The 26105-nt window shown below is 37.5% G+C and overlaps 1 long non-coding RNA gene across 2 annotated transcripts in view; it reads right to left on the bottom strand.

Annotated features, from left to right (window-relative positions):
• Positions 1 to 20853, bottom strand: part of LOC119261769 — a 30011-nt gene extending 9158 nt beyond the window's left edge. The window contains exons 1-3 of one of the 2 annotated variants that reach the window (XR_005129183.1): positions 20782 to 20853; positions 18108 to 18256; positions 14227 to 14484 (exon numbers count right to left, since the gene is read on the bottom strand). This is a non-coding gene — a long non-coding RNA (uncharacterized LOC119261769). Of the gene's footprint in view, positions 1 to 14226; positions 14485 to 18107; positions 18257 to 20781 lie in introns of those variants that run through there. The other variant, XR_005129184.1, reaches the window with a different exon arrangement.
• Between the last annotated feature and the right edge of the window lie 5252 nt (positions 20854 to 26105).

The following is a 26105-nucleotide window of genomic DNA, read 5'->3' as shown; positions in this document are numbered from 1 at the left end:
GCTTAATCACTAAAAGTATTTGTGAGGTCAGGCATTGATGTTGGACGAGAAGTCCTGGCTCAATGTTCTAAACTCATCAAATTAATATTTTACGGAAATCACTCTGTGCACAGGAGCAGTCATACGGGAACAGGAAACCAATTTGTTACTAGTTCAAAGAATATAATTGTCTAAAATGTCTTTGTACGTTGTAGCATTAGCACTACCCTCCACTGGAACTAAAAGGCCAAGCCCAAACCCTGAAAAATTGCCTCCGCCAAACTTTAATATTGGTACTATGCATTCCAGTAAGTACTGTTCTCCTGGTAACCTGGGTTTGGAGGATTGTCCAGCAGACAGCCAGATAGCAATGCATGGTTCATCAGTTTAGAGAACACATTTTTACTACTCTAGAGACCAGTGACAGTGTGCATTACACTAATACAGCCTACACTTGTCATTGCGCAAGTGAAGCAGCACAACATGCAGCATGTTTGCAAGGTGTAGCTGGCCCTGTATGTTCTGTGTTTCTGAACGTCATGAGGAATTCCACTGCTGTATCGATCCTGACTCTACAGCTCACTCAAGGGAGAGTCTGTTTTCTTAACCTACTGTATAGTATGCCACATTTATCAATAACACTTCTCACAAGGGTCCCTGTAATCCCCAACATACACACACACGCAGAGTCATGTTTGTGCATTATTTTGTGACCGAGCTTGCTTTAGATCAGCGGGGGTCTCAGAATTCCATTTTTTCTGAACAACTTAAGACAGATGAATTGATAACCTGTCCCCAGAGCTGGGCTTTCACTCACTCATTCACACACTGACTCTATTAGCTTTTAATGTTTACATCCACATGCATCAAAGTAAGTGCCAATAAGCAAATCAGCACACTAAGCTGAATCAAGGTCACATAAATCTGGGAGCAACAATGAGGACTGATGTCAGCACAGTCTATTACGGCCATTGGTGGGGGTCGGTCTTGAACTGCTTTGCTGTGTATGTGTGTGCAGTCTGTTCTTATTTATAGCCCACTGTGCCAGATGACTAGGCTTCATTACCTGTAAATAGGCCCATGGCATACTGGGGCAAAGAGAGTGTATGTATGTGTGTGGGTGTGTTAACACCATCAGAAAACTGAAGTCAATATGGCATTAAAATAAGGCACTGAAAACTATTATTGTGTTTTACAGAATTACATCATTATAACATTTTGGAACTTTGTAGTTTTACACCATTGTATCACTGTGGATTTTGTAGTATCGTGTCACTATAACATTGGATTTTGTAGTATTATGTCATTGTATCAATGTGCATTTTGTAGTATTATGTCACTGTATCATTGTAGATTTTAATAGTAGTTCATAGTCGTATCACTGGAGCCAAATATATAAAGCCGAAAATATGCTTAAGTGATATTCTAAAAGTAAAAATTATGTATAAGAAAGTACAGGTAAGTTTTCTTTTTTGGGAGGGGTTGGTAACTAATCATAGCCCTAGTCCTTGCAGACACATTAGCATAGCTGGCTTTAAAAATAACAAATTCAAATGGAAAACTGACTGGCAGAAGAAATAAAATCTTATGTCCATGACATTTGTAACAAATCTTTAAGGGACTTAATAAAAATAGAATAGAAATATACTTGAATAAAAGTATTCAATTTCAGTAATACTTAAAGTACAAATCTTCCGAAAGAATGAGAAAGACTGTGTTTTACATATATTACTGATTCAAAAAAGCAGATCCACTGATTAGTATAGTTCCTGAGGATATGTTATGGTAAAAATGCATCAGAGATATTTAAACATGTAAAGTTTGATGTGTACCCATGACCTGTTTTACAGAGAAGCCTGAACCACCGTCATGGGACCATCTTGCAATTGAGAAGTACGAGATCATCCTGCAAATGTAAGAAGATGAAATCACAACATTCGATTTTACCAAGCACATATACTTTAAACCATATTAACAGCCCAGACAAGCACTCAAGCGGATCAATCCCTAATGTTTGTGAAAGGGGAGCAAGGCAAAGAGACGAGTAGATGTACATGATATACTACTAGACGATATGTTGTTCGCCATTAAAAGAAGAAACTTGAGTACCAGTATCAATTTAATATTGGAATTTCAGACAAGAATGATGATTGATGATTTCACAATAGGGAGACAATATGACAATGTGCATTGTGGAGATGTGACAGTGCATCATTGTGGACGGACATTCTATTAATTAGGCCATATTCAATTAAGCGTTTGAACACGATTGTTTGTTTGAACATCAAAGTTCGATCAGCTCCAACCAACGTACTCCAGCAGTCTTCCAACTCCCAACTCTAGCGTTATTAGAAAGCTGTGCAATAACATGATTACAGATCATTTTTCTTCATTTATACTTTGTTAATTTTATGAAAATATTGTGAGAATACCAAATTGTGAACCAAATTGTGAGCTGAGTGCATTTTTACAACCAATAGTTTTTAGGGTAACCAATTTATAGGCCATCTTCAACTCACTGAAATGGGTAGCATAGTGGATAAAAAACAAGTATAGACATTTATCTACCTTTGCTGTATAATGAAAATGATATTTGCACAAAACAATGTCAGTGTTTATAATAACTGATTGCTATATGTCTGAATTCTGTGTAATGTATGATTTTCTGTAAACAATCCATTAATCATCTTTAGAGTTTTCACCTGTCTACCTCTGTCTAATTTATTCTACTACTATTATTACTACTACTAATAATAATAAGTAATATCATGCACAACAATTGATTTGGGCTGGGCAATACAGGAAAAAAGTCATGATGCTTTAAGACATTATCACACTGCTAAATATAACAAATTTTATTTTCTGTAACAATCAATGAATGATGTGCAAAATACATTTTTTTTTATCAACATTTCAAATACTGCACTGCAGTTGAACAGGCCTAATTATTCTCTCTTTGTAAGCACTGACAATATCCAAAATATGCTCAGACAAACAGAATGTGACATTATATCATAAAAATGGGAAATACTGTCACACTGTCTAGCCTTACTATGGGTGTGTGATTTCTCGCTGGATGTGCACAGCCAAATCCAGCAGAATGACACCTCCCAAAAGCACAGCCTCTGCTGCTTGAACTATGGCTCCTGAAGCAGCCAATCCAGCCGTGCCTGCAGCTGTGGCCTCTTGTCAGCCCCGGCTCCAGCACTATTAAATTAAGGCACCGGGGCCCATCTAGTTAATAAGCGCTGTAGCGGATGATTTGAATAAGGACAGTATTAGTATTCCAGCAGAGCCGCGGCTAAAAGCTGCTGACCTTTTCCTCTGCGCAGGAGATCCTTGAACACATCTAGCCAAATCACAGTACCCGTTAATAAGCCATCAATGCTAAAGAGTGTTAGCATGTGGGGGTGTGGAGGAGGGATTTCTCCCCCTGCACCAAAACAGCACGGGTAATGTACTGTGATCCATCAGCTGGCCGAGATCCAAGAGGTGAAGGGGGCAGAAAATGACAGGGTGCATGATTTATCATGCCGTACCTTCTCTCTTCTTGCTGTAGAGTGGGAGGGCTCTTCTTGATACAGCATCGATTTATGCATGTGTTGTGGGCTTTAAGCTGATCAATGCACAGAACCAAAATTCCCTGCAAAACAATCCCATAACAAATCAGAGCCATGACCTTTGCTAAGGCATATTTAGCCTTTGAGAAAAAGACTTCTCTTTTCTCAAGACTTTTCAGCATTTTCCTTAGCTAAAATGTTTCTTAAACATAAAAAAGATTAGAAATTGACAAAGAGAGGTTTCGCAAAAGAGACTTTTAACAATAATAAAGGTGCCAAACGGGTGCTCTGGTGGTTGCCATATAACAACCACATTTGGTTGTCTAAAGATCCTTTTAACAGATTTACAATCTTTGTAAATGAAAATCAAGTGCATCATGTAATGCATGTAAAGGTTCTAGGGGAAAAAACTTTCCATTAGGTGGATTTTAAAGGGCCTATATTATGAAAAACCAAACTGCCCTTACATTTTTTATTAAAAGCTTTCGTGATGTCATTGACATATCATTGCTTATTTGTCATTATACTTTTTCTTTACACGTTTGAAAACTCTACTTATCCTTCATATTGTGTGAGCATTTCATAATGAATGTATGAATGAAATGTTTCAAAATTACTTGAAACAAAACATTAAACTCACATTAAAAGTTAAGAGCATATTTCCTGTAAACTCATACTGGGGATCTGAAGTTGTGTAAGGTTCAGCCTGAACTGTTTTTTGAAGAAAGCATAGTACACAACAACTAATCAGAACAGAGCTCATTACAGTCAGTCTTAAAGGCACAGTCAGAACCAAACTACGAACATATACGGAGGGGTTGGAAAATGTTTATATTAAATGAAAAGTGACTTTTTTGTAAACACAAACACAAACATCTTAAGTGGACATCAGGCATTAAAACAAAAAATATAGGAAATAGGCCCTTTCTAAAGCTTCAGACATCTCTAAAGAACGACCCACTAAAAGGTTCTTTAGGGAACCAAAAGAGACTTTTGTACAGCACTGCCTAAGACAAAACTAAAAATGGCACTTTTATTTTAGAGAATAAAAAGCAGATGAGCTAGTCTTAATGAACACACAGGAATAATATATTAAAAGTGATTGAAGAAGCATTTGAGAAGCTTTAAGAACTAAATAGATCATATCAGACATGTTTCGTCTCTTGCAGAGCATTAGCACACTTTTAACACACCCTCGGCCTCAGCACATACGGCAACCCTATTCCATCAGTTATGATAAACAATATGGATGAGTAATGGAGAGATTGTGATGGGAAATATATACGGGGTACTGGGAAATGGCCAGCTTTGTGTTTTATGGGCTGCTCGCAATGTTGATGAATATTTGTTGGTGTGGAATCATAGCTTAATGTCAGGACACAATTTGTTGCAATTAGCCAGTTGATTTATAGGATTTTCAGAGCCTTGTGCATGGGAACAATTAACACTGTGCTCTGTGGCTTTTATTAATGGGGTGCAGCCAGTCTGCGTTTGCAACAAAGGAGAGAAAGTTCAAAGCCGACGTACAGTAGGATGAGGTAAGATTCATGACGGTAAAATGGTGGCTGGCCCCAGAACTGTCACTATTAAGTAGACAATTTGTAATTCTTTCATCAAGATGGTGGGGGCGTGATAGAGCAATAGGTTTTTGACAAATTGAATCAACAACAGCGCACATTCTGAAGTAATGTTTCATTTAGTGTTGTATTCAAGCTTGCTGCAACATCAGCACCATAAAACAGAACAGAAAAGATTCAATGTTTCAATAACTATGAGAATAATATCAAATGCTACCAGTGCATGCATTACAGTAGGAGTTATCCTTCAGATCTAAGTAACTCATTAATATGCACTTCTATTATGCGGTTCAAATGTAACTAGTCATCTAACGCACAGAGCTTTAAATATCATGAAACGCACTACAAAATGCAACAGTAATACACTGAAGCCCATAGACTCTTATGTAGTGTAAGCCATGGCCATTAAAGGCACACGAAACTATGCAATGAAACAAATAGTTAAAAAGAGCCAAACAGATGTTCTGCCTCACAATAACAAGGTTCAAGTGGAGCGGGGTGCCCCTAACTGGCTAATAAACGGCCCCAAATGAGTCTGCAATTAAATTTATACACTTGATTGCACTGCTGTCATGTCCAGTACAGGCTTATCGAACACCTGGGAACCATTTCCAAATAAAACCTTGGAAAAAAAAAAGACGGGGAGAACTGAGCCAGAGGAGGCAGACTCTATTCTTTTGTGTTCTTTTGTAATATAGGCTAATCTAGGTAACAAATGCAGAGAGAACGACCCTTACTAGGGCTTCCCCTGCAATGTAAGTATAACAATACATTGTTTTTTGGGTTCTTAATGAGAGAAGCACTGTTAAAAAGTCTACTTCATATTAAAAAAAAGGAAAATTCAACATTATAAAAAAAACAGCATAGAATTATGACGATTACATTTTGGTTCAATCTCATAAAACAGAACTAAATGGCATTTGTTGAGTGAAAATAATGGATTTTTTTCTTCAACTTTGAGTGCACAATTTCTGCTGATTTGCTGGGATTAATATAAAATAATTCTTTTTCTTTCCTACAGTGATATATCAGCAAATTAACCGTATTTCCATGAAAATGCGCAGAGGTGCGTTCACTGTAGAGGATGTATTAACTTATTTTCACCTAGAAAATGAAACAACACATGTAACTTGACTGGGGCGTCAAAGCTTTGGTATATAACACTACATGCAAACTGACACTGCAAAACAGTGGAAATGTTACTCAAAATGACCAACTTATTTCTGAACGTGAAGTTTTTTTTTGTCACCATTTTCAAAATGTCTTCGGCTTCTTATTTGCCCTTTTTATCTCCGGCGTCCCCCTCCTCCACCCTTCCCTTCTGTGAGGACTTTCGCTGAGTTGACAGTTTCTTCTTCCTCACTCAATATAGCCACTCATGGCTGCTCCATGAAAAGCTGTCAAACTGATCCACTGTTAATATAGCTTTCTCTAGTCCAGCCTTCTTATAAAAGACTCTTAATCTCCAAAAGCCTCAGACTACAGCTCACGTGCAGCTACATTTAAGCAGACTGTTACTGGAGATGATGCCATGTCGAGCAGTACTAAAGGAGGGTATGTTAACAGCCAAAGCAATTAGTTGCAAGAAATGTTTATTTGAAAAAGGTATTTTAGCATGTCAGGATACTAAAGCAGAACAAAACACACACCATCATCAGAAGGGTTTTTCTTTTTTTTTGTTTTTTTTGAAGTGGTTAATAACGCTTGCATAAAAAGGTTCAGTGAAATACATGTACGCTATGGTCAACGCTACACAGTAGCCAAAGTGAAGGCAAATACTTTACCAAACAGTGTCAGGTGTCATATTCGCTCACTGCTTTTTTCACTCCCACAGCACTAAGCCACAAAACGTATGTGGCTACAGACCAACAGCACTTCAGCGAACCCTTTTTTAACTGTTGGAAAGCTCAATTTTAATATGCAGAAAAAGGCGTAGAGAAACTCAGCGGCTAAGAAAAAAGGTAAGACTCCGCAAATTAGTCAAGCTTGAACAACCATAAAATACGCACATTTAATTTTTTTGTTACTGTAATTGTGTCTTTCACAAGCTCCCTTCAGGTAGCATATCAAATATCTAAATATAGCAGACATGCATTTCATTTTATTCCTACTAAAAGTTCTGCCGTAAAGAAAACGGCATGCCTAGAACTACCACCCAGGAAAGGCATAAATTACAACGTCAGTACGCTTATTTGATTATGTTTGCTAATTTTGTGACCTTGTCAAACAATTACCTGGCAATCTTACCTTTTTTTCAGTTACCTGGTTCACTGAGTAAGTAATGGCATTTTAACTTGGCCAAATTAAGTATTCCCCCCTCTCAAGTCGCTGCCAAGCAATTGATTCAATATGTTCCACGGCACAAGATACTGCCATTTAAAACTTGGTAAAAATAACAACCTGCGTTAAAGGAATGCAGATCTAGCGTACCTTTCCAGTGAATGGATTTACCTCAGAAATGTTTTATACATGAACAGGCCCACACTTTTGCTCTGTTCATGTTTGACTTCGATCATAGCTGCTTTTTTTCCCCCTCTCCTCACTGACGGATGACTAACAATCATCATTATGGCTGAAATGGTTACCTGCGAGTCAGGCCATAAATCTTGTTAAAATAACCAAAACCGCCTCGCTGCTTTTTCCCCCCTCAGAAGCAACCTGTCTTGAGTGCGGCCCATCTGTACGCAGTTAGCGCCGCGCTCACACAGATGGCCGCCAAACGCTTTCAAAGTTGCTCCGTCCGCACGTCTAACCTTACAAAGCAAACTAATTAACAGTAAACGCATCACAGAGGAAGAAGTCGTTTGAACAAGTTGGTTTTTTTTCTTTTTCGGGGCTCTAATGAGGAGAGCGAGAGAAAGGGGTGCTCAGGGTGCCTGAGGTTGTTCCTGGAGCTGAAGGTTTACGGTCCCCTTTAAGACCCCAAATAAAAAGTAGGGGCTACCTAGTGCCTAGGCCTCTGTTACGTTTTTAACAACCGCCTTTGAAAGGCACAAGGTGGAGCGGGCGGGACCCCAAGGTGGGGGTGTTAAAGATGTGTAAGTGAGGGTGAAGGCCAAAGTCATGGGTTTTAGTAACTGAATGGCTGACGAGGTTTTAAGCCAAACATGTGACTTGTGACCTTAATGCAATGCCCTCATCTGAAAAAAATTATCATTTCTAAACAGGTCAGAACGGCCAGTATCTTATGGACATATTGCAATGCGTTACCTACACGCTTTACATCATCACTGTCACATCAAAACCTGGTACTTCCACTTTTATACCATCTGAACATTTAATTAAGAACAGACTGAAGAAATGGTTTGATTTGACTCATTTTGTACATTAAAGTTAACAGTGCCTTTTGCTTCTTCTATAAATGTACAGTTTTGTAGATACAAGTATACAGTTTAATAGAAGTTTGTTCAGGTGTCCATCAATAATAAACAGCTGTCAGAGAACTTTCCCATCCTGGGAAATTCAATTCAACCCTGTAGAAAGCTAATTACCTTGCATAGGCCAAAAGGAAATGTAAAGCAAGCCTGCCACAACTAATATTTCCATATTTATTTTATTATTTAGAAATTTGTTTAGACATAGCCTTAAAATAGCAGTCCAAGGGAGAGTGATTGGCATTTATATTTTATCAGACAGGGCCAGTGACATTTAATGTGCACAAAATACACAGACATTAAATGCAATTAATGTTCAATTGAGTTCACTTCAGTCATTACTACTGCAGGGATAAACAACCCCTACAATTCCTGTGCACTCCATAATAAGGGTTACTCGTGTTTAGCTCAATTAAAACTGTTTATCATAAACAATTTCATGCAATAAGATATTTTTATGCTATAGTGGTAAGATTCATTCTGTCAAAACATACTTAAACACTGAGGATGTAGTCGCTTCCAGGCCTTACACAACACAAAAAGAGCCATATGAAAAAGAACTCAATTAAGATGAAGCACTTATTGTAGTATCTTATGGTCTTAGCATGATCTTATAGGACAAATCTAAGGTAACTACAATTACAACATACATACCAACTGGCAAAACTACTACAGGGTAACAGAGAAGTACTACAGACGGCTAATACATGAAGAAACGAAAGCATTACAGATGATTCTAGAAATATTCTACAGAACTATAAAACCATCAAAAGGTTTCACACTGTCAAATTTCAATTCTTTTTCAGGGGGGTGAATTTTATTTCCAGGTCCTAGTCATAATTTTTTGATAAAAGCATCAAAAAGGCCTAGGCCACAAGGAGTGCTGCTTATTCTCATGACATATTATTTTTCAGTTATTATATATTTTCCCCGCTCACCACACAGAGAAAATTGAGAGCGTATGCTGTGGAACTTTGTTTCCCTTTTGCCTTTCATTGAGGGCCACTTTTGGAAGAGGGAGTTGAAGGGGGGGGGTCGCTGTAGATGGATAGAAAAACAGAAAGAAGCAGTCTCCGCATGTCAGTTTGCCGGTTTTACACTGACCATAAGTAAGGCGTTCCTTCCTGTTCACCTCTCGAGTGCGAGAGCCCTGCGGCCATGTGTAAGCAATCATGACAGAGACATTCTTTTAGCGCGTTTCCGTAGCAGCGCTACGGAGAGTGGGGCGAGGTAAATGTTAACACGTTGTGGGCTTGGAAATCCTCATGAGCTTGTCTCATTAGCAGCTAATTGGCACGACTTTCCTCTGTCTTTTGTTCCATGTTACATTTGTCTGTCTTTCTTCTTCAGCTCCCCCCCTTCCCTTCAGGACGATGGGGAGTTGAGGGGTTTAGAGCACATATTTCAGAGCCTGCTAGATGCAGCAAGGGAGTAGAGTCCATATTACTGTAACATAAACACTGCTGTCCCACGATTAACCTCGGAAAGCAACTGAGTGCAAAATTGAGCACTCAACCTGCACAACCAAATTAGCTTGAAGATAGAAGAGAGAGAGAGAGAGAGAGCGAGAAAGGGAGAGACAGAAATAACGAGAGGCCTGCTCGCTCACCAACATCTCCTTAATGGCTAATACTAGGAAAAGAAAAACATCAACATTGCTAAATGGTGAACCATAACTACAATTTTCCTACCAGCTTGACAGAGGGCATGAATGGCTCACTGAAGCTTCTGCACGGCCTACCAGCTCACAGCAGTCAGGCTAATGCTAAACACATTCACAGAACTGCACAAACCTTCAATAAAGTCCCCAGTTGTTTGGAAATGATCCCTTTTTATGACATGCAGTGCTACGCAAAATTCAGAGACCACATTTATTTAATCTCCCGTCAAAAAGTCTATAAAGTACAAATGACGCATTTTTCAGTGTCAGTAAAAAAGTAGAAACATACATTCAACAGAAAACTACAAAGAAGCCTCAGTAACTTTAAATAAAATATCATTTTCCACCGTTTAGTTTGTCCACCCTTTGCTTGTATTAAAACTTCCATTCTTTTTGGGAGACCTACAGGAATATTTACCCACACCTCCAAAGTTCATTTTATTTTACATTTTGCACTTCTCATAATCCAAGTCATCCCGATTGTATTCAATGATGAAGAAGTCTGGACTCTGGATTGGTCACTCCATTGTTCTGAGGAAACCAGTAGCTTCTGTGTTTGATTTGCAAATGCTACTCTTTTTTTTGTCCATTTTGTTTTCTCAGTAATGTAGTAGTAGTACTTACACATTCTTTCAGGTCCATAGTGTTGAGTTGTCTTCTCACAGTGGAAGGATGGACAAAAACACCTGTGGATTTTTTCAGATCTGAAGCAAGAGTGGAGTTTCATCATGTGGAGCTTGATCTCTCAAAAGCTGAAAGCTTGAAGTACTGTTTGTCTGATGGCATAGTTGGTAGCAGTCCCATTTTCTTTTTTTCAGTTTTGGAAACACCTTTTTTACACTTATTTACCTTTGACCCTTCTGCTCCTTATGCAAGACTTAAATCAGATCTCCTCAGAAATATCTCCTGAAAATGAACAGCATTCTTCATGGCCATTTTGACTGGGGGAAAAGAATAAAGCGGTCTCTGATTTGAGCACAGAATAGTATTCAATTAGCTTGTCTTGAGATCCAGTTAACAATGTAAACGTGCCTATCATGTTTCATTATTAAGCTTGAAAGCTTTAGTAGCTTCTCAAAAGTTATACTTGCCAAAAAGTTCTACACATTTTTTTTCTTTGACACACAATCCATCATTTGTGTCTCATTTCATAGTTCAGAATAGTAGTAGGAATAGTTCATTTCCTTAACATCATAAACAAAAGCCCATTTTACAATCTCCATTTAACAAGTCCTAGCTATTCACTTTTATGTTAGCTTCACCAAAATACACACATTTAGCAATTTAGCATATCTAAAGGTGCACTATGCAATTAAGTGTACAGATTACAATAACAGCAAGCTGGAAGGAATATTCTCAATAGAGAGAGCCTGAAAGAGTAGAACGATGGTTGCAATTACCTACATGCCCATGAGAAAAACTGCACTGTATGAGGAAACATAGAAAAGAAAGGAAGCAGAGGTCAGGAACTCTGACTGTAGGGTCTTCTTTGCTTTGAAACACCTGAAACGAGGACCAAACCTGAGCTCAGGGGCCTCAGGTTGAAGCAAAAACTGAAAGAAGCGGAAAAGAGTCAGGTCTTACCATGTCAGTGCCTCACCTTTTGCTTTATCAAACGGAGCGGCCCATGTCCGAGTAATCGCTTCTGACCGGGAATACATTTTTCAGTACATCCAGAGAGCTCAAAAAGCACAGAAAGGGTAAGAAGGGCCCCGGGGAGGTAGTGAAGGTAGAGGTTGCATATGTCCATGGCTCTAGTTCACCACATCAAGACTGTGCTTAAGTGGTATTGACACTGACCTCTCAGAGACCCAGCAAGTGAAACAGCCCTAACAAGGTTTTAACACGGTAAATGCTTCCCTCCAAGGATGTGCTCGTACAGTTAGTGTGTCCCAAACAGAGTTCTCTCGCCCTTCTAACTACACAGTATGGCCAGGTTTTCAGGGCAACTTTACATTATAATTCAGATCACGATACAAGCATTATACTCACTTGAATCAGTTGAGTGCAAATAATGTCTGAATGTAAAAGCCCTAAGGTTTGCTAAAAGAAAAAGATAAAATGTTTTGACAAATCGAGCAATCAATACATGTTGTACATCAAAATACTTTGTTTTTCTGTTTGGAAGTTGGAACCTACAAAAAAACAACTAGTAATGCCTCATTTTTAAAAATGCCATTACAAACTATGGGCATACACATTGAATCAATGTTTCAAACTGAACTGCATTAAATCCAATTAAACAAGACTATGTATGCTCTCTTTGTAACAAAACGAAGTTGGTCAGTGCTCTTTAAGCACTGACGATACCCAAGACAAGCTCATAATTTTATGCGATGTAATTTAACATAACAATGAGCATCGTCTTAATGCCCACTGTATCAAGTGGGCAAGCACTGTCCTAACAGCTTATTCATAATATAATACAATATCAATGTTTTGTACACAGCCCTGCTTAAAGGCCAGTCTACGCTTCCCGAGTGCCAAGGGACTCCCATTTAACTCATTCAAAGTATAGGCAGAATTTCAGGCCGGGCTGATGGGCAGATGCTCAAGAGAGGTAAAAGCACTGGCCATGCCTGCAAGAAAGACATATGGAGGAACAATGGCTCGTAATGTGAAGCACTATAGTCTACAACAGTTGCCTGAGGCGCAGCATATGCATTTCGGCAGCACATCTTAACAATATCCCATCAGAGCTAAACCAAAAATCACCACACATGCTGTACAGACATACATGCATAAACTAAGTGACATCACCAATAGGGACTTCTCAGTCTAACTTAATCTAATGTCCAGAAAACCAGCCGTATTTATACCTATACCTACAATGACATGTCAGCGCTATTGTGATCCATTACATCACAAAACGCTCTCCTGAGTATATCATGAGCATTGGCGATACTTCTACAATTGCGGGTATCATCAAATAGACACACTTAGATCAATAATAGATCGTAAAATAATGAAACAACTACCACCATTGTATAGTAACTGGAAGTCCTTTACTTCCATTATCCTACGTTGATGATGTTTTTTTATTTAAACGGTTGTTTCACTTTTCCTCTCATTCCTTCTTAAACAGTTCACATTTGCACACAATGAATGTAAAGAAAAATATCAGATCGATGTTTAGCCTTTTTTCAAACATGGAGCTACAGTTTTGACAGTTTGTCCATTTAGTCCAACTTGTTCACAACCCTGAAAATATTGCGATACAAATCATGTATTGAGAAAATGTCAAAGTATCTTGATGTCTTATTTTTGCCACATTGCCCACAGTCATACACACTGTACGTTTAGCGATTACAAACAATTATTCCAAAGGATTAAATCAAATACGGTCACATATAAGACTATCACAGGGCCTTAAAACAATAGAACAACATAGTCTCTCCAAATGTAAGAGTGAAATGAGAGAGTATATGCCGTGTGTGTGTGTGTGTGTGTGTGTCTGTGTGTGTGTGTGTGCAGATTGTGTTGAGTGTGCAGGGTGCGCGTGAGGAGCCTCATCTGTTCGGCAGCGTCTGTAGGGCTCGTGCCGCTGAGGGCGGACGACAGGGTGTCACAACAGCAGACAGTGATGGATGCACCACATTCCACAAGCAACTCGGCCAATTGGACACATTAACAAGAGGCACCTGCTTTCCTCCCCATACAAATCTATTAAAAGATAACAGAAATGGCGGCTCCCGATGTATTAGTAAATTATAGCACTGCCTACACTGTGAGGAGAAGGGTTCAACTCCATATTGCTGGGCAAACAGTGTCATCTAGTGTTCAAAAAATGTTCCCATTTCATGATGGACTCTTAAAGTGCTCAGATTTGATTGAAATTATATTCCCAGGACAATAGAAATGCATCACATTGTTTAATGTTGAATGCTGAATATCCTACAACATATTAAGAAAAGTAAATTACTCAATCTCCCTTTGGTGTACTTCTATTTTTATAAAATTTCTTGTTCTTCTGTTTATGAGAATTAAATTGGGCTATTATATATAATGCCAGGTAAAATATGTATACGTGACAAGTAAGAATCAGCTTGCCTCATGGGACAAGAATGAGACTGATGTGACAAAGCCCTGGGGCAACTTTTAATGATAAGACTGAGAATCATTATCCTCTGATGGTGATATGACTGGCAAAAGGCATATGAGGTGGACACATGGTATTTTTTTTTTCCAGAGAATTTGAAAAATTAGGCTAATGGGGTTTTTTAAATGCATTGCCTCCTCAGTGTTTTTCTATGGCATCGCTTACTGCAAAATGAGGCTCAGCTGTTGCACAAGCTGAATCTTCTAGAATTCAATTTCCTCCTACAGCAGTCAGGCTAGAAATCACAAAAGAAATAAAAGGGACATTCAATGTTGGCTGTGAGGGCTGTGGTAGAAAATCAGTTATAATGTGAGCATTTACAGCTTCTTCCTCTGGTTCTAGGACACAAAGTCAAAGAGAATAGTAGAATTAGTGCAGACAGAAAAATATCACAATCTGAGCTGCAATGTTCATAACATTTACATACAAGCAAATATAAATATTACCCTTACCTGCTAAATAGCACTGTGTCAATGAATGTTAATGATGTTCATAAAAACAGCAGCTACAACAATTAGTGGTGCACTGAAATTCAAGACACAAATATAACTCGCCCTTTCATTTGTGCTTTTGAATTAATATGATAAATGCAAAAAAACAAGGTTTTGAGGAAAAAAAAATTCAATAGGAATACATGATGTAGGCAAGGTATCTAAATACGACTGCAATTTTCTATAAATTGAAGTCCAGTGATTTTTTTTGGCCAAGACCAACAGTGTATACACCTGCTCTGCCTTGAGACTTGAACACAGAGCAAAGTGCATCTGACTGCCAGATAGTTGTGGTGTCACAGCATATGGGTGTTTGGTGGTTTCTGATCGATGTTACTCATCTAAAAACAGTTCACAATCTCTGTCCTGTTCAGTTAAAATGACCTTCTTAAAATTTATAGAGACAACAGCACTGATAATGTAGGCTAGAACAGAACCTGCAGCTCATGTGATGTGAAAATGGCACTCCTTCAAATTATGATTTTGATATTAAAATATTTCATCTTTCAGCCCTAACTTCCAATAGGACAAAAATGAGCTCATGCTAAACAGAAACAATAAAAACATGAAATAAACTTCCTAAAACTAGTGCAGTATACAGGCTACATTATGTGCCTATAAAATATGATGTCTTTGACAACAACACATTGTTGATCATCGAAGGCAATGAATTACGTCATTTTTTACGCTTGGCTGTGTCATTTGTAATTTTTATTTCATCGTTTCAAAAACTCTGGCTACAGATGGCTTCGGTGTGATCGCAGGAACTTTCCTTTTGGCTTCTGTTATTTTGCTGTATTCTACATATGGCCAGGATGTCGTGTTTTCAAGTGGTATCAGAGCTATTGTGGAGATGTTCTTGGCCACTGTACCACCTCTTGATACACAACATGAACAGTGTTTACAAAGCCATTGTACAATGTGCCTCATAGAAGCCAGGAAATATTTCCACATAGTTGACATTTTGACCAATGATCTACTACCACTAAAACTGTTTCAACATGTTTGTGCTGATCGGTGCAAGACAGAGAAGGAAAAAAAAAAAGTTTTAACCAATATTTCTCACTCATTCAAATTACTGGTTGATGGTTTTTAGCCTTGTTTCCCTTTCAGACCAAATTACAGTGCATCTCTAATAAAAATAATACACAACTGTACTATGTCAGTCTGAAACTGTTGCATTTAAGTCTCCTGTTAACCCCATCCTGAATGAAGACACTTCATGATTAAAGTGGAGGGTTACGTTAACCCCACTGAGCTGGCCAGATTTCATTTACACACTTAACTGAAACGCACCCACAACCAGCTTCTACTCCATCATCATTGCATACTCTACAGAGACTTGCCATAGACATCAACATGACTAACAAGACAGATAAACTTGAATCAAAATTTGTCCCCTTGTAAAAATAAAATAATGTGGTTCCAATGTCTGCAAAAGGAAAAGGAAAAAAAAGCAACAAATGTCCTTTATTCAAATGAGATGGACAATAGTAGAGATGACCATATTCATCATATAAGCTTTGAACATATTGTGGATATCATCGATACCTGAAGAACTCTATTCAACTGCATATTTCATTATAAAGAAAGTATAATCAATCCTGTTAAATTGGATTTAGCGCAGTGCAGTTTGTCAAATGCTGAATTAAAAAAACACTGTATCCATAGTGTTAGATAATATTTTTTTAACGTGGCACTATTGGTTCACTTTTCTGTTTCAATTTATCAAATCTCAAAATGAGCACATGTTTTAAAGCATTTCATGTACTGAGAAAATCTCTTGGAATATCTTAATATTATATTTGTGCCACATCACTCACCCCTAAAGCACTCTTAAGCATTGTCTACAGTGTACGTGACTAAGTAAGGTATGATTGGCTATTCTGGGCAATGGAATAGTTTGTCTAGTAAATTGATAAATTGAACTAAATTGTAACATTAAAATCAAAAGGTAAATCTAGTTGTTATTTTTATCAGTTTTTCAGCTGGGAGCTTATCTTGTAGACTATTGTGGTTCTGTGAAGAAATTAATTGCAGACTATCTGGCAGGTTCCACACAGAAATGTTTACCTGACCACAAACTTCATAAGGACATAAAAGACTATGGGTTTTGTCAAAGCTGCCTGTCTAAGCCTCTATGCATTGATGTTGTAAATCTTATTCCTCACACCATCAATAATAAAAGGTAAATGATTATAAATGTACCCTCAAATAAAAGTTAATACAAAGCTTAAGCCACCATTTAAACGAGTCAAGCATTGCACTGCCCGAGCACCGGCCAATGTGGTAGAGTGTGACGGATCCAACAGGAGCGGTAAATACCTTTCCAGCTTGCACGGAGCTTAAACGTCCCCCCTTAATGAAATTTACGGTCCCTTGAAAAGTGACAATGCACAAAAACGGTTTCCTTTTTTTTTTAACACTCCTCCTTTACAGTCCACTAAAACCTAGCTGTAAATCTGGTCTTGCGGATACCTTGTGTTGTCAGATATCATGCAGTGACAACGCTTCTTACCATCATTGTCCTGACAGAAATATGATACGGGGAACTGGGGTGTCACATCACTTAGTGTGATTTAACTCGCGTTGCCTGGCGCCATTTTAATCAATCACATTTGTCACTTTTTTTACTGTAATGATCTTAAGGTAGAAGGATCCAGCATTAAGCGGATGAAGAAAGGCTTATCTGCAACTTGATTTATGATGGCCCTCCCAAAATGTACTAGAGGCTCAGTCGTCTACCTACAAGCTGCAACTCTATCAAAGTGGCTAATAAGTAATGCAGTAAATCCACCAGGCCAAAGAAACAGGGGACACTTCAAGTAATTAACTTGTAGGGATGTACAATGATATCGGGATCATACTGGTATTGGCAGATATTTACTTAAAATAAATGACTTGTATCAGATAGAAGCTTAGATTTGACCAATATTTCAAAGCAATATTGATGACATATTGTTTGTACTCTGGAAGAACAAAAAAATTAGTTCACAAAGGGTTAGTGTGCTAAATATCTGCATTTAAACCATTTCACTGCATCTTTAACTCTATATAAATAAATGTTACTTATCTCCATAATGCTAATCCAGGTTGACACAATCACAATTTCTGCTTTTCATAAAATGTTTATGTGCCAGCATCAGCAGATATGTACATGTAAGGTCTGGTATCGGCCACAATTCCCATATCGGCTCACCCCATGAATCTCCAAAGCAGCCCTTTACGTCCACTAAATATAAATTCTGCATGTTTTATTGCACGATTGCTGTTTTTTGTTAAATGTAATATGTTATAACATATTTTCCTAATACAATAAACTCAACAAAAAATAGTCTAGTTGAATTTATTATAATCTATGCCTTACCTGCTTCTACACACTATTACAGATGGAGCCACAGGCCATGAGCTTGACCCTGTCCAGTTTCTGAGGAATAATGCCTGATGTTTTATCTCTAGACAGTCCTTCACCAAGGACTACTCCAAAGCCCCAACAGCTTGATCACACAGCATCCCCTACAGAAAGAACACTGATATTAAGGGCACTGATATAGGATTAATAAGCTTCACAAAAATTCAAACACTTAAAATTATGGAAGACAACAACCACTTGTAGTTCACCACTCTTAACTCATAGAAGTCTGAAGACTAGGGATGGGCAATATGACAATATTTGATTCTTACTGTGATATGCTACAATACACTTGTCCATTTACTTGCTTTCAAAGAAAAACTACATTTCATTTGCATCTAGATCTACAGTTTTATTTGTTAACTTAACCGAATCGAGACATGAGGGAGCTTTTATTGTTTTACTGTCACAAATTCTTGCAGCTTCTGTGGATACTTCATATAGGCTTGGCTTTGCACATTTTGTAAGTCGTTAAGTTGTAGAGCATCTGCACAATGAAGAACATAAATTTAAATGTGACCAGTGAATCTAATGTATATCAAAATTATGGCAAAACCACTAGAGTCCAATCGCTCGTAAAGTACTTAATGAACTCTTTGCATACAAAGTTCATCAATATTTGTTTGTTCTATGTTTATGCTCTCTATACTAACTACAGCGTGACCCCATAAGCCCTGCTGGCCTCTGCGTTCACAGCCTCATTCACAGCCAGACAGAGTTATTATGCTCTTATTCCCACAGAGGGTGCATCGGAATTTTCTGAAAGAACAAACCCATAGGTTACCTATTACAGAACTATACACAATCAATAGCTAATTTCTCTGCATTGATTACCACTTGGACATTTAACATGCACCCCCTGGCCAGTCTGTGCTTGCTCTATGTGTGTGTGATGCTCCCTATTGGCCCCTGCAAGTATTACATTCATCGATCTCATGCAGAGGACTAAAAATGTCAAACTGTTCATTAATCTTAATAAAGACCGCTCTTGACCACAGCAGTGTCTGTCTCGCTTATTTCCTTCGGCAAGAATGTTAGAACAAATACATTTCATCAATGTGCTTGTTTTTGACTCCAAGACTTAATACCTTTTCAATTAAGATAACATCTTAAGTTTGGGCGCAACAATTCGGGGGAAAACGTTTTCACATCAAGCAATGACCCGACCATTTGGGTCTACTTTTCACTTTATGAATAATTGATTTGGCTGAAGCACAGGCTATACGATCGATCTTGCTGGAGTGCATATCTTGTGCATTTTATGCCTTCTGTGAAGTCTCTATACAGACAGCACACCACTCCCAAATAAGCTCTCTGAAAGAAACAGTGATCATTTGACTGCGGGCAAATTTTATGTCTTCTTTGTGTAAAAGGATCTGTATCAATGGAAAAAAAAGTGAATGGTCTTCATCCAAAAAATAAAAATAAGTAATAAAGCACAATAAACAACAGCCAATCAAAATGTTAGTATTTTAAATACACCAAAGAGCACGGGGGGGACGGGGGACGGTCCATGTAATTAAGATGGATAAACAGAGTTTGGAAAATAGTCACATACAAAAATGATTATGGGTTTAGTTTAAGACAAAATCTTAAGACCTTGAGAAAAAAAAAGGGGGGGGCACAAGAAAAATGTAGGACATGATCCCATTAAAAGGCTGAATTAAAATTCCAACAATTTATCTATATTCCATTATAATTAAACAGTAAAAATGGAAAAGTTATTCAGAGAGACGAGGCAAGGCAAGTTTACTTATGTAGCACCTATCATACAATGCTGGCATTCAAACTGCTTTACAAGCGATGAAATGCAAAAATACTTATTTTTAAATTATAATTTGAATTAGATTTTTTTTTTAAAAAGAGGCCTGACATAAAATGCTCCTTTTTAGAGAAACATAACTGATCAGCGTGGTCAGGAACAAGATGTCCGAACCGTTTAGAACAGCACATCATGGCTATATTTTTGGGTCAGGGCACCTTCTGAGCTAACAGTGTACAAACAGCGGCTCTACGAGACTTGCGCTCAGCACCACGATACGGCGGCGGCTAGCATTGAATGCTAGCTGTAGCTCTGAAAAGGTTTAGGTCTAAAACGTATTTTTCCCACAGTGTTTTGTAAGCCAGAACAGAGCCCAAAGATAACCATGATCAACTTGACATTCTTAAAACCATTCATTATCACCATTTTAAAGAAATCCGAGTCAGCAAGTTTCTCCACTATGAACACTTTCACACCAAAGTTTCCCTCTGTTTGCACCTCAACCACTGAAACTGTTAATCTTTTAATAACTGGATGTATGGATAATGTAGGTTAACCTATCCAAAGGGAGCTCTAAAATCTAGCTAATGAGGAAATCTACCAATTTTACAATCCACATTCAAACCTATTAGTCGCTTTTGTAAGAAACCTTCCAAACGGGGCAGCGTTAAAAGTGGAGGGGCAAAATTTGTCGGTTAGCTAAAAAAATTAGCTAACCGACTTTGCTAGCTCAAGCGGATTAGCAGTCAGGCGGATTACTGTTCTCTGACATTTCAGTCAGTCGGGTAACTAACTACCTAAAGCGTACTTTCATCGCTACATATAACCTGTGTCGTAGCTAAAATGTAAAATAATGCCACAGCGAACCTTCTATCACCGTCGTTTGTTTCTGCAGCAGTCCTCTCACTAAACGCGGCACCTCACAGGTTTGTGTTTTGGGTAGTGCCCCGCCCCTTTCTCGAAAGAAAGATTTTAATTGGTTCTTACACTGAGTCTGATTCTCTGACTCCTCGGGCCTATTGGTCAGCGCTCAGAGCGCTAGAAACGCACCAGTGGCCTTTAATTTTGTGTGAAGATTTTCGGTTGTGTACGGTTATATTTCACTGAAATAAAAGACGAAGTCCACCGATTTTCTCCTGCATAGCTCAATTGTTAAGATGTAAACAAAGAAATTGAAATGTGTGAAACTTACCAATGATTTCAAAAATAATTTAACCGTTCACTATCCAAAACCACCAGAGAACCTACAAATGATGTAAACTAGTGGGAAAACTGGAAAAAATACTGTGCTCTATTCTGCCTTACAACGCCTTGCATGTATCTCTCAACAAGAGCATATTAAAAAAAATAAGCCAAAAACTTATCGCGAAATAATGTCATTCATAACTATTTAAATGTGTTAACATTCCGCGAGGGGCCTTTCAGAGGCATTAAATCTGAGGTCTGGTTCTTACCACCACTCTGGATAGTTTTGACTGGTGAGTTTCTCTAGAACTGAGCATTTCACTTCAGACCACTCTGAATGACTTTATTTGCGCCTTAAGAATGTTATTATATCATTATATTGTAATTATAAAATTAGTGGAAGTTATTTTTCTTTGCTTAATGTTACTTCCAAAACTGGAGGCAACGACGATATGCGGAATAAAACTGTGAAATGTGCGCTATTCATTTACAATCGGAGATGATTGTTGTTGAATGGAAGCCATATGGACACTAGATGGAGACATTGCCTCAACCTTCAGGCCCGTCACTCCTGTAACTCATCTGCTGTGAATAAAGGCCTCTGTATGACATCTTGGCCACTGGCATTGTACTCCGCAGCATATTCTGTTTATTTGAGAGAATTTCCGTCTTCTATTGGAAAGAAGTTTGTGTTGATGTCATGATAGAGTTGATCCTCTCCTTAAGCTTACTCTTAAGCATTGTGGAAGGACATCAATTCCAAAGTCTTTTTCCTTACTGTGGGTGAAGACTGAAAACAGTGAGATGATACCAAAGAAACAAAAAAGCCTAAGCAAACTTTCTCAAGGCCTCATATTCTGCTCTGGAACTTCTTATCTGGTGATGCTGAGTGCTTTCACACTTGGCTGTCCAGTGTCCTGTGGGTTTGTGTTGAATTTCAGTGAGCCTAGCCTAAAGGGATTTCCAGCTTGGCCTCAGTGATATCTAAAATAACTTTCCTCAATATTTTCTTGTTAAAAATTGCATTTATCAATGATAACCCCCCAACCCCCAAAGCAGATGCGCTCATGAGATCCACCTGGTGTGGATTTATTCAAAGAAAAGTCTACTCTGCATCAATCTACGCCCTCAGCAGTTATTTCCAGTACATATACACATACAAAACCAACAGCCAAGCTAATGTTTAAATAAACATTTTAGAAATCACCAGTAACAAGGTGGGATTTTTCTTGCTTATGCCTCCAACAACAGGGCGAATGGCTCTTTTTATTAAAGTATAAGACTTTTCATAATACAACAGCTTTATTCAGCATTAGAAGCCATCTTGTTCATATTGTAACAAATGAACTGTTTCTTTTATAGTTTAAAAAATCTCTGGTTCATGAGATTTTTTTTCCCTGTACATGATGCACACAAAAGCAACTACCCTTTGTAGAGAATTCTCAACCTGCCTAATAAGTATATTAATATTATAATATAACTATAAACAATAAACTAATAATATAAAACAAAAAAAGATAATTGGTCTGTAATAATAGAAAATATAACATGACATTTAAATATTATTTCCATTGACTGTTCCTAAAACTCAGCACTACTCATACTAGCACAGCACACACTAACTACGGTAACTGTACGACTAACACCATCGTGTTAGTCACAGGGTGGGAATATATATCTATATATGTTTGTATGTGTAAATTTAATCACTAATCACTTTCTTAATTCATTTGGGATCAGGGTATGAACTGTCAAGTTGGACACTATAAACTAATTTAATTCAAATATTTTACATTTTATTTTAAAGTAAAAAATCCCTGAAATCTATCATCTGTCAGTAATGACAACTTAATTCATTAGGACCCAGAACAGCATGGTTACACTTTTTCAAATCACTTTGTCTAAAACCAGTTTACTACCATTTGACTAATTAAAACACTTTAGGCTGGTAACTTCAATTAATGGTGCATGAAATGTGAATTGATTTATAAATGTAGGTCCTGTTTCAAAGAACACCCACCACCAGAGGGCCTAAAAATTGACCTGCTCCAGAAGAAGCATGTGATAAATAAGCATCAACAGTTCTAGCCATGGCATATTTTTGAGATCCTACTGTACTGTTGTATTTTTAGGCCAAAATGTTCTCTGCGCAGTTGATTGTCACAGGGCTGACCATGTCCTTTATAGCACAATCAACCTTAACGTATGATCTGCAGGATACAATTCAGAAACTCAGAGATGAAAACGCATACCTGCACCACCGTCTGGAAAACCTCACCCAAGCACTGCGTCAGCTAAGCAGGATGATCCTGGATCACTCCAAAGGTGGGTACATGTTGTTTATTAAGTGGTTTCATGATATTCATTCTGTTATATCAGTCAGTATATATGTCAGTGAAGTCTTTTTTAGGCTATCTGTGTCTCTATAAAAAACTTACTGAAAGTCATGTAAAAGCGAGCTTTGTAATTGTCTCTTTGGGTTTGTTAATCTCAGATCATGAATTTTCAGAGACCAGTGTGGACCATGATAGTGACCAGTTGCATGCTTGGAACGAATGGATTCGAAATGGTAAAATGATGCTTTATTTCTCCAATATAAAATACAAATACATGTTTAACTGTGTGTAATGACACTGAATTTGGCTTTGTTGCACACAAATCAATGTTTTTTTTGTGTATTTTAGTATAACTATATACTTGATATAGTTCTTGGACACATGGTACCAGGAAAAAAATATTATGCAAAGCTTCTTTAAATGTTAAAAAGTTTTTACCTCATATCTCATTTACAAAATAGCTCATTACAGATTAATTTACTGAGGTTCTTCAGGCATACAAAAGTGCTTCTATGACATTCCTCCAAAAAAACATTAGATTTCCCTTATTTTTAAAAGAGTAAAATATATTTGCATGTTGTTACTTGTTTTGTTCCTCCAGAGTCTGTGGTGAAATGTTATTGCATATTATTTTTACAGGTGTCAATGCTGAGACGCACCTCTTGTTAGAGCAGGCGTTCTGTTGGTCTGAACTTCATGGTTCTGCTGTTTCATGCCTTCCAACACACATTGTTTTTCTTCTGTCTTGTGTCATCTTGTGTAACATCTTGCTTTTCTAGCCACAAGGCATGTAACTTTGTACTATTGCCAACTCAGGTAACAAAAGAAACCTTTTGTTCCAGTTTGTAAATAATATTCAGTTACTTAAATTGATAAGACTTGTACTGGTATCTCTACATTGTTATTTTTGTATAGAAACAACCCTTTGTTTATTTAATTTCCAGTCAAAATGGCCATTAAGTCAAGGTCATCCTTGATCAGATATAAGATGATCCACTTGAATAAGGAAGAGAAAGTCAAAAGAAAAAGGTGTAAAATAAATAAATAAAAACTCAAAAAATGGAGTTTAAAAAGTTCTTTGAATGCATTTTAAAAATGTAAGACCTGTTAGAACACCAAAGCTGTCACTATCAGATGAACAGCACTTGAGAAAATCAAGCTCCATCTTGCTTCAGATCTGATAAAATCCACAGATGTTTCTGTCCATTCTTCCACTGTGAGAGGATGACCTAACACTATGATTCTGAAAGGATGGGTAGCTGTCAAGAAGCCCTCACTGAGAAAAGGAATCCTGCTGAGATGTGGAGTAAGGTAATTGGAACGTGAGAAGCAGAAATGCAACCAATTTATAAGACCGAACTTTGGAGTTGTGGAAAAATATATCTGCAGATTTCTTTAAAAACAGAGCAAGTCTCCTGAAGAGAATGGAAGCTGTAATAAAGGCAACAGGTGGACACACTAAATAAATACTGAAAAATGTACTTGTAGTTGTTGAGCTTTCTGTGAATTCATTAAATATGTGTTTTGTACATTTTTCCTGATACTAAAAGATGAATAATTATTAATTAAATTGTCTACTACTTTTGCACAGTGCTGTCTATAAATAACTTGTAACAGTATCTTTTACTATGTAATCTGTGTAGTATGACTGAAGAGATTTGCTCCTATAATATACCATCACTTTAGTCTATTCACTCTATGCAATGAAATGCTGAACTACACTGAGCCAGCATGTTCTAACTGGACCAGTTAATTTTATGTTGTCTTTAAAACAATACACCATGAATTTATAGATTATTTGCACTTTTTCTATGAGGATTTAGTCCCAGAACAATTTACTAGATAATGGCGGTAGCAACATGAAATGGTTCTGGGCCGTTTCTCATTCGGTGAGTTTGTGTGTTTGATGTTCAACACTGCAAATATCACATTAGCCAGCAGAATTGCTCTTTGTTCAGTTAATTAAAACCACCATCTTGCATAGATTAGAAATCAGGCTATTTGTACTTTAATTTACATTTGATTGTGCTGAATCGATGTGAGAAAAGAAGTCAATTTACATTTACAAAGACTTACTACAGGTGCTGAAAAGTGCAATTACAAATACCCGATACAACAGAAATATTTTCATTGTGCGACTCTTTAAAACAATGGAATATCTTTTTATATTATTATACACGTATTAGCTGCAATTTGCTAATCTCTGAGATAGTTTGGAGTGTATAAATATGCCACATCTGTCCTTTGAAAGCAAGTAAATGTAACAGACTCTGATTTTGGCTGTGACAGACAGCTTTGACCGATGATGCTATAGAATACATAAATATAAATATGCTGTGGACGACAGCTCCTGAACCATTTAGATGTGTTTTACTGATATCTGGGCTTTTATTATATAACCATTCCAACCTCCCAGCTGAGTGACTCTATCTCTGAGTTTAATGGAGCGTATTTAAATCAATCAGTGGCTAGTCTGCCAAATACAACCTCTATAGAACTAGTCTCTGGTTGTTTTGAACCACTACATGGTTTCTGCTGATTTGCATCTTGATTAAGTTTGACTTACACTACAACAAAATAACATCTTGTGAGTAAGACTATCTTAAGTGTAGGTAATATGGCTAATGTTTCTTATTATGAGATGAGCTGTACAAATATTATATGATAACT

Source organism: Pygocentrus nattereri, chromosome 20, assembly GCF_015220715.1.
Source record: "Pygocentrus nattereri isolate fPygNat1 chromosome 20, fPygNat1.pri, whole genome shotgun sequence".
NCBI lineage: Eukaryota > Metazoa > Chordata > Actinopteri > Characiformes > Serrasalmidae > Pygocentrus > Pygocentrus nattereri.
This window is presented reverse-complemented; position numbering and strand designations above follow the sequence as displayed.